Source organism: Acomys russatus, chromosome 25 (genome assembly GCF_903995435.1).
Source record: "Acomys russatus chromosome 25, mAcoRus1.1, whole genome shotgun sequence".
NCBI classification, from domain to species: Eukaryota; Metazoa; Chordata; class Mammalia; order Rodentia; family Muridae; genus Acomys; species Acomys russatus.
The window spans coordinates 9604618-9621326 of NC_067161.1; the positions used below are offsets into that span (position 1 = coordinate 9604618).

The 16709-nt window shown below is 45.1% G+C and overlaps 1 protein-coding gene across 1 annotated transcript in view; it reads right to left on the reverse strand.

The window, feature by feature from the left end:
* Hmox2 (heme oxygenase 2) overlaps positions 1–16417 on the reverse strand; it is a 28435-nt gene extending 12018 nt beyond the window's left edge. Inside the window, exons 1-2 of the mRNA XM_051168367.1 lie at positions 16329–16417; positions 9974–10051 (exon numbers count right to left, since the gene is read on the reverse strand). The gene's annotated coding sequence lies outside the window, so the exon portion shown is untranslated. The remainder of the gene's footprint in view (positions 1–9973; positions 10052–16328) is intronic.
* Positions 16418–16709: the final 292 nt, after the last annotated feature.

Here is a 16709-nt window from a genome sequence, read left to right on the forward strand (position 1 = left end):
TGATTCTGGACAAGTCATACCAGAAAACTCAGCCGTTCTGTGGCAATGTGAGGAAATGGTAATACCTGTTCTTTTCAAGATAAGACATGTGACCAAGGTAGAAAAGAGTCCACACTCCATTGTGTGGACTGGCTCAGCTTGATATTAGTTGTGTTAGATGCTGGGGACAACAGACAGCTAAATCACTCTTACTTGACAAGACATTTGATAACAGGGGCCTTTCAACACCCTAAGCAAACCACATTATCTAAGATAAACAGTTTCTGAGTTTATACAATAAATGGCCCAAGGGCTCTGAACTCTGGCACTGCCATTACTCAGGAAATATTTTTCTTCATTTAATTTATGGAGATTCAATCCCACAGTTCACTTAATAGACAACCATTAACTTTTTGATAAAGAGCAAGACCAGACAAGAAATCCTGTTAAAGTAAGGACCCAGTGACAAAAATTAAGTCTGATTTATTAAACATACCCTTGCAAATCTGGCTAAATAGCAAGAAAGCTAAATGCACAGGCAAAACATTTTCCTAGTATTCTTGAGGCCCTATATTCTGCCCCCAGTACTGGGGGGAAATCAGGGTGTAGTGGTGCATCCTTGTAATCTTTTTTGTCTGTCTGTTTGAGACAGGGTTTCTCTGTGTAGCCTTGGCTGTTCTGGAACTCACTCTGTAGACCAGACGGGCCTTGAACTCACAAAGATCCGCCTGCCTCTGCTTCCCAAGTGCTGGGATTAAAGGCGAGTACCACCTTGCCAGGCTTGTATCCTTTTTATCTTAATAGTGGGGGAAGGGGGAAATGAGGCAGTTCCAGATAGCCTAAGCTATATAGCGAGACCTGACTAAAACCTAATCTAAAAACATCAGCCTTTTATAAACCTCAGTAAGTGGCATCAGCTCAGGATGTCTAAGGTTCCTTCCACCTTCCTCATTTTTTAATTGAGGAAAGTAGGTGTCCTCATCTCTAGCATGTCCAACTGCAAGAGCTGTCAAATCAGACAGCAAGGATGAAAGACTACTGAGGTAATCTGGAGTGCTGGTTGTTAGGTTTCAAACCTGGGACAAGCGGCTGAGGTGCCTACTTAACATATCAAAGCAGACCTGGCAGCCATGCTCTCCAGCATATCATCCCCCACCCCCAGCCCGTTCCAACCTGTTATAGGGTCCTCCTAGAGGGCTCAGCGGGTTGGTCTACTCTTCCCATTTAGCAATCCGATCCCCTTTTTTTAACCTTTGGCCTCCAGGCTGCTAGACCTGGTTCCCCTCTCCTCCCCTCCTCCCTTATCCTCACATGGCCTAGCTCAGTCTGGTCATGTCCACTCTGGACTCTCCTGGATATCCCTGTCTCTAACTACACTCTCCCATATACCTCCCCCATACCTAGGAGCAGTCATGTTCATGTTCCCTTCCTTTCCTCTTTCTTTCTTTCTTTCTTTTTTCCCCCTTAGTTTTTCAAGACAGGGTTTCTCTTATAGTCTTGGCTGTCCTGGACTCACTCTGTAGACCAGGCTGGCCTCGAACTCACAGCGATCTCCCTGCCTCTGCCTCCTGAGTGCTGGGATTAAGGCAGGAGCCAACTCTTTCTTTTTTAATCATTTGGTGCTGAAACCTGGGACCAGAGTCGTGTTTCCTTTTCTTTCATTCACTGGTAAGCAGCCTTCCTATTTGCCCAGCATGTGTGAGGCATTAAATTCCCTTTTCACAGCACAGAGCAGGAAGAAAGAGAACCAGAGAGAGCAAGGGGGAGAGAGGGGGGCGGGCAGAGGCAGGGGAGAAAGAGAGTGCACACGAGGGAGCGCGAGAGCTTTCCTACAATCAATGAAATAACAGCAGACTCACTCCTGCTCCCTGAGTAATGTTATCTCTGGACCAAGAAGGCAACAATTCCAGTATCACAAGAAGAATGAAAGATGAGCTCTGACTGAATTCTGAAATGATTTGAGAAGGATTTAAAAAAAAAAAATAATGTGTAGGGGTGTTTTGCCTTTATGTACGCAATGTGCCGTATGTGTGCCTGGTACCTCAAGAGGCCAGAAGAAGGCATCATATCCCCTGAGACTGGAATTACAGATAATTGTGAGCTGCCATGTGGGTGCTGGGAATTGAATTCAGGTCCTCTGGTAGAGCAGGCAGTGCTCTAAATCCCTGAGAGCCATTGCTCTATCTACCTTTTTTTTAAAAAGCATTTTAAAAAGACAATGTGTAGGATACAATGCTAGAGGAAATAAAAACAAAAGAAACAAACAAAAACCACAGGTCAACACTAGATAATCATTAAGAAAAATCTCTGACCAAAATAAATTAAAAAATAAAATCCTGGGACGTAGAAGCAAATGGATCTCTGCTTTTGAGTAGAGGACAGGGCCTGGGGTGCCCAGGGAAAAGAAAAAGTTCTGACAATTTTGAGCAATCTTAAAACCATGTACCCTGTGGATAAATAACAACTCATTTTCTCACTCAGGCAGAAAGACTGTCATTAGTAGTTGCACCTTCCATAAAAACAAAATCTGTGAGCTGGGCGGGGGTGGCGCATGCCTTTAATCCCAGCACTTGGGAGGCAGAGGCAGGCGGATCACTGTGAGTTCAAGGCCAGCCTGGTCTACAGAGCAAGTCCAGGATAGTCAAGGTTACAGAGAAACCCTGTCTCAAAAAACAAAAACAAAAACAAACCAAACAAGAGATGTAAATTTAGGATCAAAATACACTGTATCCATGTATGAAGTTTCCAAAAAAACCAAAAGATATCTTTTAAAAAGAACTGAGAATTAAAGAGGCTCTAGCTAGCCCAAGCATGGCAAACATGGCTCTGGCAGGCTTGTCCTCCCATATTCCCTCTGCCTTGCTAAAAACCATTAGACTGCACTCCTAAAGCCAGCCACCAAGGTCCATTCCCTTATTTGGCCACTTCCTCCTCCTCAGGCTGACTACCAAGGTCCAGCTATCAAAGTATTGAAGCCAAGCAACCAAAGCCCCCTTTGGCTCACTAATTAAATGCCTCATCCTAACATGGGGTTTCCCCTTTTACCATTATAAACTGATATTTGCTTATGGGCCACATCTGTTTCCTCTCTATCCACGGTAGTCCTATGTCATCCTTCCAGGACAAATACCTGTGCCCCATGCCCTTTGTTCCGTTATCTCTCCCTCATCCTCTATTTCCTGTCTGTCTTATTCCCTGTCCTCTGTCCCTGTGGGGCAAATAAGTCTCTGTGCTGAGAACCTGGTCTTGTGGTGTTGTGAGCTGATAACGGTCCCTACAAGGACCACATTTGGGGTTGGAGGGAAAGAGTGTAACTAAGATGGCTCCAAATTGTCATTTTGCAAACCCAGGTCCCAGGCACTTTCCTCTCTAGTACACAGAAAAGCCTTAGAAACTATTCCTGCAGGGCAAAAGGTGAAGGACAGAGCACCAGGCTACAAGTACGACAGATCTGGATACTCCACCAGTCTAAATCACTTTTGAGCAGTGTTCCACTGACCATAAAGAAACTAAAATCAAGGCTGGAGAGATGGCTTACCAACCAGTTAAGAACCCTGGCTGCTCCTCCAGAGGTTCAATTCCCACCACTCACCTGGCAACTCTCAACTGTCTGTAACTCCAGTTCCAGAGGACATGGCACCCTTTCACAGACAAATATGCAGGCAAAAATATCAATGCACATAAAAATAAATAAAGCTTCAGAAAAAGAGAGAGAGAGAGAGAAATCTGGCTGGGCTATAGCTCAGTTGGTGTAGTGTATGGTCAGCACAAAGACCTGGGTTTAATCCCCTGCACTGCATAAACACAGCATGTTGGTGCATCACTGTAATCCTAGCACTGCAGAGGTGGAGGCAGGAATATCAAAACCTCAGGGTCATTCTGGCTACAAAGTAAATGTGAGACCAGCTTTGGAACTAAACCTGAGTCATTCAGAATGCAAGAGATTCTTCCTGTCTCCCCAACTAATATTCACTGGCTCATGCATGTAAGAGAGTGCTATTACCACACACTACAGGCTGCATGGAAACTGAGGCACAGGAGCCTATACCACACTGCATTTACCCCCTCAAGAAGGCAGTAAACCATAGCTTGCTGTTTCAGGATGAAAACTATGACCCTATTGTAGGCATAAGGCTATTGTGTAGTTTAAATTCTCATGTCCTGTCCAAACGTTGTATAGACTCTACTCCTCAACTGTCCCCCTGATATGTCAATAAAGCAGCTTACAGCCAATGATGAACAGGAGAGAGAATAGGGCTGGACTTCCTGCCAGCCAGGGGAGGAGGAGTTAGGGGAGGAAGCAGGGGATTCAGCCAGGGAAAGAGGTCCAAAGAAGAACAGAAGGAAGGAGCTAGAGCTGAGGAGAGCTACAAAGTACAACTATCACTGGGATGTTTGCTTGGGGGGGGGGGGACGACAAAATAACATAGAGATAAACTGCCCAAGCCTGTGTTGTAAAGCTTAATTCTAAACAAATATAAAAGAGTCTCAATTATTTGTTTGATAATTGGGTTAAGAAATGAGCTGAAAAACAGTTTATAAAAATAACTTCAACACCCTACGATTTTTGAAACAGCTGCTTAAACTCCCATTTAAAAAGCTGGGAGTGGGGCTGGAGTGATGGCTCAGAGGTTAAGAGCGCTGACTGCTCTTCTGAAGGCCCTGAGTTTAATTCCCAGCAACCACATGGTGGCTCACAACTATCTACACTGAGATCTGACACCTTCCTCTGGCATGCAGGCAGAACACTGTGTAATTAGTAAGTAAATATTTTTAAAAAAAAAAGAAAAAAGAAAAAGCTGGGAGCTGAGGAAACAGCTTAGTGGATAAAAGCAACAGGGACCTGCATTCAGAGTCATATGACCTACATAAAAACAGTGGCACATCTATAGCCTCCGTTCTGAGAGTGCGGAGAAAGGCAGGTCCCTGGAGCTCACTGACCAGCCAGCCTAGCCAAATCAACTAGCAACAGTGTGGGAAAGATTAAGCTTTGTCACAGGTGGAAGCAGTCTTTAAGGGCTTTACCCTTGGGGCACCCCATGAATACCTTGTGACAGACTGAGTGGAGCCATCTTGGGCCTAGAATTCAGGAAGCAGACCTGGGAACCCCAACTGGACTATTGTTTTTCTAATTGACCCTCAACGGGAGAAGGAGACCGCCCTTCCCATGTGACTCAGGCAGGTGGGGAGGAGAGAAGAACAAGTGCAGCCTGGGCTGGAGCACGTGTGGAGCTGCAGACCAGCTGGACCACCACGCGGGACAGAGAGACACCTAAGGATCCATCCTGTGGAATGGATACCGGAAGGTTCACTCTTTTGTTTCTTTAACCTTTTTTCCTTCTTGTGTAAGCTAGTTGGGTTGTATAATAGTTTAATTATTAAGAAACAGAGCCAACACAACAGGCTCAGTGAGAGAATGACTGAAAAAACTATCCGCGGTTGACCTCTGGCCTCCACATGCACACACTCACATACACACCAACAAGATTGGCAGCTGCTACTTCTTGTTCCTCATTTACTTACTTTGGCTCATTCAGGTTACATAATCCAAGATGACTGTTCCTTGGTTGGGCCAATATTTTTAAGAAGGCAACCCAAGGTGGTCCCAAAGGGGAGGTGACACACCCCAACACTCCTTGCCTGGAGAGAAGTAGCCAGACCTATCAGGCCTTGGTGGACAATAAAGGCAGAGGCTCAAAGGGCATTACTACACTAAAGAGGTCACAATAGGGTCTCCACATCTCTATAGCACTAGTTGCTATAGCAATTGAGAGAAACAAGATCTATTTACAGACTCTATGAGGTGGTGGCCCACGCCTTTAATCACAGCAGCTGAGAGACAAAGTAGAAGAAGAAAAGAAAAAAGAATCTCTGTATATTGATTATTTAAAAACCTAAGCAGTCCTGTGTACTTCAGAAAATGTATGCTGGCGGGGCTGGAGAGTGGTTAAGAACAATTGCTCCCCTTGCAGAGGACCCAGGTTCAATTCCCGCACCCTCATAGTAGTTTACAACCATCTTTAACTCGAGTTGAGGTGGGTCCAATACCCTATTGTGACCCCTGTGGGTACCAGTAATGTAAGTAGTGCATATGCATACATACAGGCAAGGCAAAACACATATAAAATTAAAAAATAAATAAATCTATTTAAAATTTGTTAAAAGGAAAATGCATACTGTTTGGAAATGGTAGGATAAGAGGGGTAGGGGAAAAGTCTCTAAGATCAGCAACTCTACAGGATAAGATGCTTCCTCAGGAGAGTTAGGAATTATTCAAAGATTTCCTAACAGTGACATTCCTAAAACAAGATCAAATAACTCCCATGGCTGGTTCCTGCTTTATACAGCTGCGTATCTGTGGTAGTAGAGAATAAAGCCCAGCTGATGAATCAAGAGTGAAAGGGTGGCTTTCTTAGGACAGCCTTTACTTGAAGGGCTGTCAGAAGAACTCAACTTCCATCACATGCTTTTTCCCTACCTAATAAGCAAGGTACCAGAAATCTCTAGCAGTGGGGGTCCTCAACTGTGTTCTCTTATAAACACTGATTTCCATATGGACAACTATGTCCTATAGGAAGAGCCATACACGGCAGTATAGACTTAGGAAGCTTGCTTTATTTATTTATTTATTTATTTATTTGCAATAAAAAGCCTCTCGGGCTGGAGAGACGGCTCCACAATTAAGAGCACATACTGTTCTTAGTGAGGAACTGAATTCAGATTCAAACATCCACACTGGGTGACTCAACACTACCGGAAACTCTAACTCCCAGGAATCTGACACCCTCTTCTCAGTTCTGTAGGCACTGTACAAACACACTCAGACATATATACACATAATTTTAAAATGCTGGGTGTGCTGGCGCACGCCTTTAATCCCAGCATGCGAGAGGCAGCGGCAAGCAGATCGCTGTGAGTTTGAGGCCAGCCCAGTCAACAAAATGAGTCCAGGACGGCCAAGGCTACAAAGAGAAACCTTGTCTTAGAAAAAAATTGTTTTCTTTTGGAGTGATTTTTTTTTTTTTGGTTTTTCGAGACAGGGTTTCTCTGTGTAGGCTTGGCCATCCTAGACTCACTTTGTAGACCAGGCTGGCGTTGAACTCAGCGATCCGCCTGCCTCTGCCTCCCGAGTGCTGGGATTAAAGGTGTGCGCCACCACGCCCGGCCTTAGAGTAAGCATTTTTTAAGCAGGAGGGTTCTTTTTTTGTTTTTTGTTTTTGTTTATTTTTTTGAGACAGGGTTTCTCTGTGTTTTTTTTTTTAAATGTTTTTGTTTGCATGTATTTATATGTACCATGTGTGTGCCTGGTGACTTCAAAGGTCAGAAAAGGGTATCAGATCCTCTGGAACTAGAGCTGTAGATGGTTGTGAGCCATCATGTGGGTACTGGGAATTGAATGTGGGTCCTCTGCAAGAACATTTCTTGCTCTTAAAACACTGAGCCAATTCTACAGCCAATGGCAAATTTTTAACAATCATGGCAACAAATGCTTCTCAGCCTCTCTCAGACAGTCCTTGTTGTCTAGATCAGTTTAAGAAAACAAGTCCTCGTGTCCTCTTCGTTGTTCTGAGGGTCTGCACTTCACGGCAGCTGGGTCTCTTCTCATTTGTTCCTTTAAGAAAGAGCCAGCAGCCGGGCGTGGTGGCGCAAGCCTTTAATCCCAGCACTCGGGAGGCAGAGGCAGGCGGATCGCTGTGAGTTCAAGGCCAGACTGCTCTACAAAGTGAGTCCAGGATGGCCAAGGCTACACAGAGGAAACCCTGTCTCGAAAAACCAAAAAAAAAAAAAAAAAAAGTCCGTCTACTTTAAAAAAAAAGAAAGAGCCAGCAACTAGAAGGTAAAGCCAATACAACTGCACAACAAATTCACGTCCTTGAACACTGTGCCAAGGCATTAGGCATCACCACAAAGAAAAAAAAAAAAAATCAATGACCACAATTTGCTGAAAAGTGAAAAGCAAAAGTCTGAGTCTGGATGTAGTTCAGTTGACAAAGTGCTTGTCCAATAGGTAAAAAGATTTCTGTCCATTTCTGAATATGAGGAGGAAGGCCATTTGCCATTTTTCATTGTGCTGAGAGTCAGGTGAAGGCTCCAAGTTAAATCACATTTTCATATGAAGAAGTTTCCATTCTGTCTGCGAGCAGGCACAGGTCCCCGTAAAAATAACCTGAACCTTGTGTCCTAATCTTGGATTAGACGCCTTATATAATTTTAGGACTTCCTCAACAACTTGAGTGCTCTTCTACAGATTCCTCCTTTCTCTGGTCTCTGTCCCACTCACCTCTTCCTGTCAGCTGACCGCTGTGGGTCTGGTTCTAGCTCTCCACCTTTTCAATTTCTCAGTTCTTTAAACTTCCTGCCTCCTCAAAACACTGAGCATCAGAAGGATAATCCTAAATCTTCAGCAACTGTACTGTTCTGGGCTTCCCAAGATGACTGACAGTTCCTAGTAAGAACAGTGCCTGGCTTTTGTTGTGTTTAGTACACGCTCACTTAGCACAGCTCAGAGACTCACACACTCCAAGTAGGCTCACACCCCTGCTCCTCTAGGCAGATGCACTTAACATGTCGATTCCTTTAAAATCTGGGTATATACACCAGTGTGATACTGAGGTTTTTTTTGTTTTGTTTTGTTTTTTGTTTTTTTGGGTTTTTTGGTTTTTCGAGACAGGGTTTCTCTGTGTAGCCTTGGCCATCCTGGACTCACTTTGTAGACAGCGATCCACCTGCCTTGCCTCCCGAGTGCTGGGATTAAAGGCATGCGCCACCACGCCCGGCTCGATACTGAGATTTTTAAAATACACACAGCTCCTAGAATCCTTACAGAGAATGACATAGTAAGAATCCTTGGTTCTACCAAGAAGAGACTTGATACCCTATGAGTATATAAAGGGGGAGGAAATCCCCCTCAGGAACAGTCATAGGGGAGGGGAATGAGAGGAAAATGGGAGGGAGGGAAGAATGGGAGGATACAAGGGATGGGATAACCATTGAGATGTAACAAGAATAAATTAATAAAAATTTAAAAAAAAAAAAAAGAATATTTGGTTCTAGCTGGGTATAGTGGTACAAGCCTTTTATCCCAGCACTTGTAAGGCAGAAACAGGCAGGTCTCTGTGAGTTGGGAGGCTAGCATGGTCTACACAGAGACCCTGCTTCAAAATACAAAAACAAAACCAGCCAACCAACAAGAACAAAACTCACCCTGGCTCTGATGCTTGATTTTTGACTAAAGTCTGTCACAGGGCTCCTAAATCCCTTGAGTTCCCAGAAAAGCATCTGTTATTCTAATGAAGTGCTTCTGCCTATGCTCATGGATAGCTTCAGAACTTTCTAGTGAAAATAACCTCTGTATTAAAGTGGACACTTGCAGTCCTAATCCCAGGCCTAATCCCCTCTTCTGAAGAGAGAAGATGTGGTGAAAAGTTGAAGTGATATGACAACACTTAATGGTGTAACCAATCATGTATACTACTAGAAAGAATAAGCTGAAATTTCAGAAGGACAAGGGCACTCAAAGCCACTGCCTATATGTTATACATTTCATCCATCTAGTTGTTCACACACATCCTTCTATGTTTGCATATGCATATAAGTGTATGTACATGTAAGCGTGTATGTGGAGGCTAGAGGCTAATATCAGCTATTTTCTTCCTCAATTGAGTCTCCACCCTTTTTTTTTTTTTTTAAGAGACAGGGTCTCTCACACAGCCTGGAACTCACAGATTTGGCCAGCAAACTCCAGCAATCTGCCTATGTCCACCTCTTCAGCACTGGGACTGCTCGTGTGTGCTGCCGCATAAGCAAGCAAGCGAGCTCTTCCTTCCAAAGATATGTGTGTCTGTGTGTCTGCGCATGTGTACAAGCATGCAGGTAACTGTGGAGGACCAAAGAGAGCGTCAGATCCCATGGAGTTGGAGCTATGAGCCAAGGGCAGCAAGTTCTCTTAACTTCTGAGCCATCTCGCCAGCCCCTACACCACCTTTTTACATACCTGCTGGGGATCAGAAATCAGGCTGTCATGGCAAACACTTTACTCATTCAGCCATCCCCTCCTCAGTCCCATGTACACCTAGAAAAAATTAATTAATTAAAAGAAATTTTAGAGGGGCTATAGTGATAGCTCCAGAAGAACATGGCAGTCTTGCTAGAGAAGCCAGCAAATCAAGGATCTACGAAGAGCGATTATGCTATTTGGACAAGTGTTGCTACATACTATCAACAAATATCATGCTTATGGGCTCTGTCACTAGAAAAAAAGGCTAAAATGTTGTTCTGGATTTAAGTAGCTTTCAAATTAGGGTGATAGGAAGAGTTAAGAGATAAGGACAACAGGGTGCAACATTCTACACATGCTACCTATGCAACACAGATAGCTGTACCAAAGACAGGTTCTAGGTTTGCAAGAACAGTTCTAATTCCAAATACACTACCCAACAATCCTTCAGTTCACATGCATGCTTAGATTAAGGGTCTCCATGTTTGGGGGAAAAAAAACTAGTTAAGACTAGTTAAAACTAGATTAACGGGGCTGAAGAGATGGCTCAGAGGTTAAGAGCACCGATTGCTCTTCCAGAGGTCCTGAGTTCAATTCCCAACAACCACATGGTGGCTCATAACCATCTATGATGTAACCTGATGCCCTCTTCTGGCCTGAGGTGTACATGCAGACCACTGTATAAATAATCAATAAATCTTTAAAAAAAAAAAAAACTAGATTAACATCATATGGTAGATAAAAAGTACTAATAAGTCAGCTGGGCATGGTGGTACACACCTGTAATCCCAGCATTTGGGAAGCAGAGGCAGGTGGATCGCTGTGAGTTCGAGGCCAGCCTGGTCTACAAAGGGGGTCCAGGATAGCCAAGGCTACACAGAGAAACCCAACCTCAAGTATAGAATTGACACATGCCTGTAACCCCCACATACAAAATGCTCAGGAGCAGGGTCAACATGAATTCAAAGTGAGCCTGGACCTACACAGTGAATTTCTATCTGCCTTAAAAAAAAAAGAAGAGAAAAAAGTAGTTTGGGCTCTCAGGTAAACGTCGGAGTGAACACAAACTACAGTGCAACCAGTATCTCCTAAAACTAAAAATAATCTCAGGAGAAAGAGCAGAAGCTGAGAGTACTCAGGCAAGCTAGGGACAAGGCAGCAGTCTCATTATGCTGCTCCTCCCTAGAGCCTTTTAAAGTTACTGTCAATAATTAGGCTCATGATTCGCCTGGAAAGGAACTAATCCACCCGTGGGACAAAAATCAATTCCCCCTACGCAGAAAGAAGATAAGACCTGGTGGTCTCCTGCACACCAACTGACAACACAGTGCTGACGCCCAGTCCTCCTTTCATCCCTCTTCTGCTGTTACTTTCACCATGTAGCCCCTGATCCTGTAACCCTCCAGCTCATTCCCTTCTCTGCTCAGCCTGTGCTTTACTCCAGAAGACTAATCAAGAATCAAATCCTAGCTGGGCGTTGGTGGCGCACACCTTTAGTCCCAGCACTTGGGAGGCAAAGACAGGCAGATCTCTGAGTGGGAGGCCAGCTTGGTCTACGGAATGAGTTCCAGGACAGCCAGGGCTACACAGAAAAACCCTGTCTCAAAAGCCAACCCCCTCCCCCCAAAAAGAATCAAATTCTTTTTTTCTTTTTTAATTTTATTTTATGTGCATTGGTGTCTTGCCTGCATGTATGTGTGAGAGTGTCCAATCTTGGAGTTTCAGACAGTTGTGAGCTGCCATGTGGGTGCTGGGAATTGAACACCAGTCCTTTGGAACAGCAGTCAGTGCTCTTAACCGCTGAGCATCTCTCTAGACCCAAGAGTCAAATTCTAAAACCCACCAATTCACAGACCCAATCTCAGATTTACTAAACGGATGATTTTAGTAACCTCCACCTTAGATCAATAAGCAGCATTTAAAGGCTCCAAAGACTGGGAGACTCATCAAGCACTAATAACCCTTTCTGGATACAAAAACTAAAGCGTGGGCTAGGTATGGTAGTGCAAACATTTAATCCCAGCACTGGAGAGGCAGAGGAGGCAGAGCTCTGAGTTCAGGCTAACCAGGAATACAAACATACTGAGTGAGATCCTGTCTCAAGAAAAAAGAAAACATTTATCCCAATTCTCAAGTTTGAGGCCAATCTAATATATGAAGTTCCAGGCCAGCCATGTGAGACTGTCTTTAAGAAGGAGAGGAAGGGCCAGGTGGTGGTGGTATACACCTTTAATCCCAGCACTCAGGAGGCAGAGCCAGGCAGATCTCTTTGAGTTCCAGGCCAGCCTGGTCTACAGAGTGATTCCAGGACAGCCAGGGGTACACACAGAGAAACTCTGTCTCAAAAAACAAAACAAACAAACAAACAAACAAACAAACAAAAATCTCTTTCAGCCGGGCGGTGGTGGCTCATGACTTTAATCCCAGCACTTGGGAGGCAGAGGCAGATTGATCTCTGTGAGTTCAAGTCCACCTGGTCTGCAGAGCGAGTTCCAGGGCAGTCAAGCCTACACAGAGAAATCCTGTCTTGAAAAAACAACAAAACAGGGGCTGGAGAGATGATGGCTCAGAGGTTAAGAGCACTGGCTGCTCTTCCAAAGGTCCTGAGTTCAATTCCCAGCAACCACATGGTGGCTCACAGCCATCTATAATGTGATCTGGTGCCCTCTTCTGGCCTGCAGGTGTTACATGCAGGCAGAACATTATATACATAATAAATAAATAAATGTTTAAAAAAAAAAAAAGAACAGCCGGGTGTGGTGGCGCATGCCTTTAATCCCAGCACTCGGGAGGCAGAGGCAGGCGGATCGCTGTGAGTTCGAGGCCAGCCTGGTCTACAAAGTGAGTCCAGGATGGCCAAGGCTACATAGAGAAACCCTGTCTTGAAAAACCAAAAAAAAAAAAAAAAAAAGAAAAGAAAAAACAACAAAACAAAAAACAAGCTCTTTCTTGGGCAGCAAGATGGCTCATTTGATAAAAGTGCAAGAACCACCTGAGCTTGATCCCTAGAACTCACTGTGGAGGAGAACCAAGTTCCTCAAGCTTTGCTCTGACCTCCCCAAAGACCACACATACCATTATGCACACACATAATTTTATTGCTGTTTCAAGACAGGATTTTTCTGGGTACCTGGGGCTGTCTTCAAACTCACAGAGATCTGACTGCTTCTGCTTCCTGAATGCTGAGATTAAAGGTGTGCTCCACTATCCACCACACCTGGCTGCTCTAGCACTTTCAAGTAGACCATCTTGTAGCCTAATTCCAGTTCAGACGCTACAAAGAAGTCTGAAAACAAATACTTGGCTATAATTTTTTAGAAGGCAAGAAAATCTCTCTATATATATTGCCAAGAATTGATAATAGGAGGCTAGAGAGATGGCTCAGTGGTTAAGAGCACTGACTGCTCTTCCAGAACACCCGAGGGTTCAATTCCCAGCACCCACATGGCAGCTCACAACTGTCTGTACCTCCAGTTCCAGGGGATCAGACACTCTCACACAGACACACATTCAGGCAGAATACCAATGCATATAAAACAACAATATTTGTTAATGGTAATAGCATCATTTCTCCATCTACAAAAATGAAAAATTATTCAGTATATTAAAAACCTTAGCCAGGCATGGTGGCCCAGGACTAGGGAGGCAGAGGCAGGCAGATAACTGTGAGTTCAAGGCCAGCCTGGTCTACAAAGCGAGTCCAGGACAGCCAAGGCTACACAGAGAAACCCTGTCCTGGTGGTGAGGAACAACAAAAAAACCAAAAAAAACCCAAACAAACAAAAAAACAAAACAAGAAAACTTAAAGCCTTTATCCCATCTTTGTTACTTTTTCATATTTTGTTTTGTTTTAGATGAGCTCTCAAGTAGCTCGGGCTAGCCTAAAACTCACTATGTAGCTAAGGATGACCTGAACAACTCCAAATGCTGAAATTACAGCACTGTATCACCATATCTTATACCAGCTTCAAAATTCCCATTAGTTGCTCCCCAAGCCTCCAAAAGAGGAATACATTTGAGTAACTTTTTAATTAACTATGACCAGTAAGATACAAAGAAAACCATTTGAAGATTCTATTTTGTGTTGTTTCCAAGGAGTGACAAGCTCAATTACGAATTTTACTCTAAATTACACAGTTCTAGTTTCTAAAAGATCAGCCTTCTAGAAGGGTGATATCCCAGGTTCTGATGTAAGCCTGATGCGAAGCCCAGCTGTTCTGTAAAGAGTCAGCTATTAGAAATCAAGGTAGGCTAACTGTCCAAGTCTGCAAGCTTCAACACATTTGTGTCAAGTAAAGGCAATTAACATTTGACCTCTGCAGCTCCATGGTCTTATCAGTTCTAGAGTGCTCACACTCCTGACTCTGGTGACTCAACAGCATCTCTGCGGCTCTAAGCCAAGAAAAAGGAACTGGAGGAATCACAGAATTTCCTCTTCATGTCCCCAGTGAGCTCAGGCCATCCAGTGAGCACGCCACTCTCCAAGGCTCAGCTCCTCACACCCTAAACCAGTGTTTTGGCTGAGCCACTTTACTAGAAAATGTTCATCAATTTTATCAAGCGATCTTACAAATGTCCTACTGGACTGGGAACTCCTAGCAAACAGATTGTGTCTTGTGATGTTTAAAATTCTGAGTAAACACTTTTTCACTCCTCAAAGAAACTAAAAGCACTGATAAATGCTATATCAGAACAGCTTACCCCCAGGATGATGTACAAGCCTTTAACCCCAGAACTGGCGAGGCTCAAACAGCTGAGGCCTGTCTACACAGCCAGTTCACCGACAGCCAGGACTAAATAATTTTTGTTTTGTTTTTCAAGACAGGGTTTCTCTGTGAAGCGTTGGCTATACTGGACTTGCTTTGTAGACCAGGCTGGCTCATAATCCTCATAGTTAGGAGACTGAGGCAGAAGGATCTCAAATTCAGCCAGGGCAGACTATATAGTAATATTTCCTTCTCAGAACACAAAACACTGGGTAGGGTTGAGGGTTTAGTGGTAAAATACATGCTAATCATGTTGAATCTCCATCACTAAAAAAAAAAATCTTTCTATTAATTGTATGATGTTTATAATAACTATATGTTTATAATTATTACACACATTAGCGCCACACCAGAAATACAAAAGCACAAAACCAGTAATAGGTTTATTTCCTTCTACATGACCGGACTCTTTAAGGCCAGTATGACCACTTAAACAATAACCATTTCTTTTTTTTTTTTTTGGTTTTTCGAGACAGGGTTTCTCTGTGTAGCCTTGGCCATCCTGGACTCACTTTGTAGACCAGGCTGGCCTTGAACTCACAGCGATCCGGCTGCCTCTGCCTCCCGAGTGCTGGGATTAAAGGCGTGACAATAACCATTTCTAATGTCTAATCCATTTCTGGAAAAGCACAGGATGTCCAGACAGGCCACCAGATTTTAAATCATCTGTGCCATTAGCTTGCCTGCAGGATGTTAGTTGATTTACTTCACTAATAATCTCAATAATCTCATTTTAAAGGTGAGAAAATGCTCAAGGGTTGAAAAGCAAGCAAACTGCTCCCTCAGTTGAACGCTACATGCTGTTTATGTCTTTCGATAACACGCCCTCTCGCTGAGTTCATGGCGCCGGCAACAGAACACAGTAAGGACAAAGAGCCACAGGCCACAACTGGTCCCTCAGAACCAATTTAAATGGCATGACACTGAGAGCCCTGTGCAAACACTGTGTGCAAGGCGGTCCTGGGAGTTTTTACAAGGCAATTAAGTCACCTGGAGTCCTGGGCTTTGGAGGTGACAGGTGACCTCCTTGTCCAGACCAACCGGCTCCATCTACGGCTGAATCCTAGTCTCGCACACTGCACCAGAGGTCACTCGTGAAATTCCCACAGGGATTCTAAGGGATCGTCCCACCCGCGGTGGTGGGGGTGGAGGTGAGTCACTGGGGGACGGACCAAGAAGGCCGCCACGCCCCGGGGTCCTCCGGGACCACAGGTAGGCTCAACGGTGGGGCTGCACTAACTTCGACCCCGGAGTCACCTCCTCAACAGCAGTCGGGGCGCTGGGAGGGGCTGTGCCCACCGGAACACCAGAGGACGCTTGGGTATGGAGTCCAAAGGTCTTCTAGAGCAAGACGTCCACGGTGTGGGGCTCGCCTGATGCTCAAGGCCCCGCTCGACGGCCCCTCTCCAACCCCCCGGGTCTCCCGCCCGCTAACCTTAGCCCGCTTCCGGCCACCCCCCGCCCAGATGTCCCCTCGGGGCTGGCGGCCAGTCGCGGCGGGCCAGCCGAGCCTAGAGCTCTCGAAGAAGGCCTCTGCCAGGCAAGGACCCGGGGAGGGAAGACCAGGGACTGTGCGGGCCACTCACCCTCAGCCGCTCAGCAGGTCCGTCTATATCCGCGTCAGCTACTCCCTCAGCACCGCCGCAGCCGAGCGGCTAGCGCGAGGACGGCGCGACGTGCCCACGCAGCGAGGGGCGGGGGGCTGGCAGGCCACGCCCCCGAACGCAGGGCGGCTAGTGGAGGGCACGTGGTACGCTGACCTTGCTTTCCAGCGCAGCTTTCCGGAATGGCAGTATTGACACCAGAGAAAGTGTCAACGAAAGCCGACTGTTTCGTTGGTCGAGAGTGATGGCTCAAGCCTAGAATTCCAGCCCTTGGCAGGAGCGGGTTGGAGAGTGAGGGTGGGGCGCTGAGGCAGGGGAATTGCAGTGAGTTCAAGGGCAACCTGAGCTACAGTGTGAGAGTTT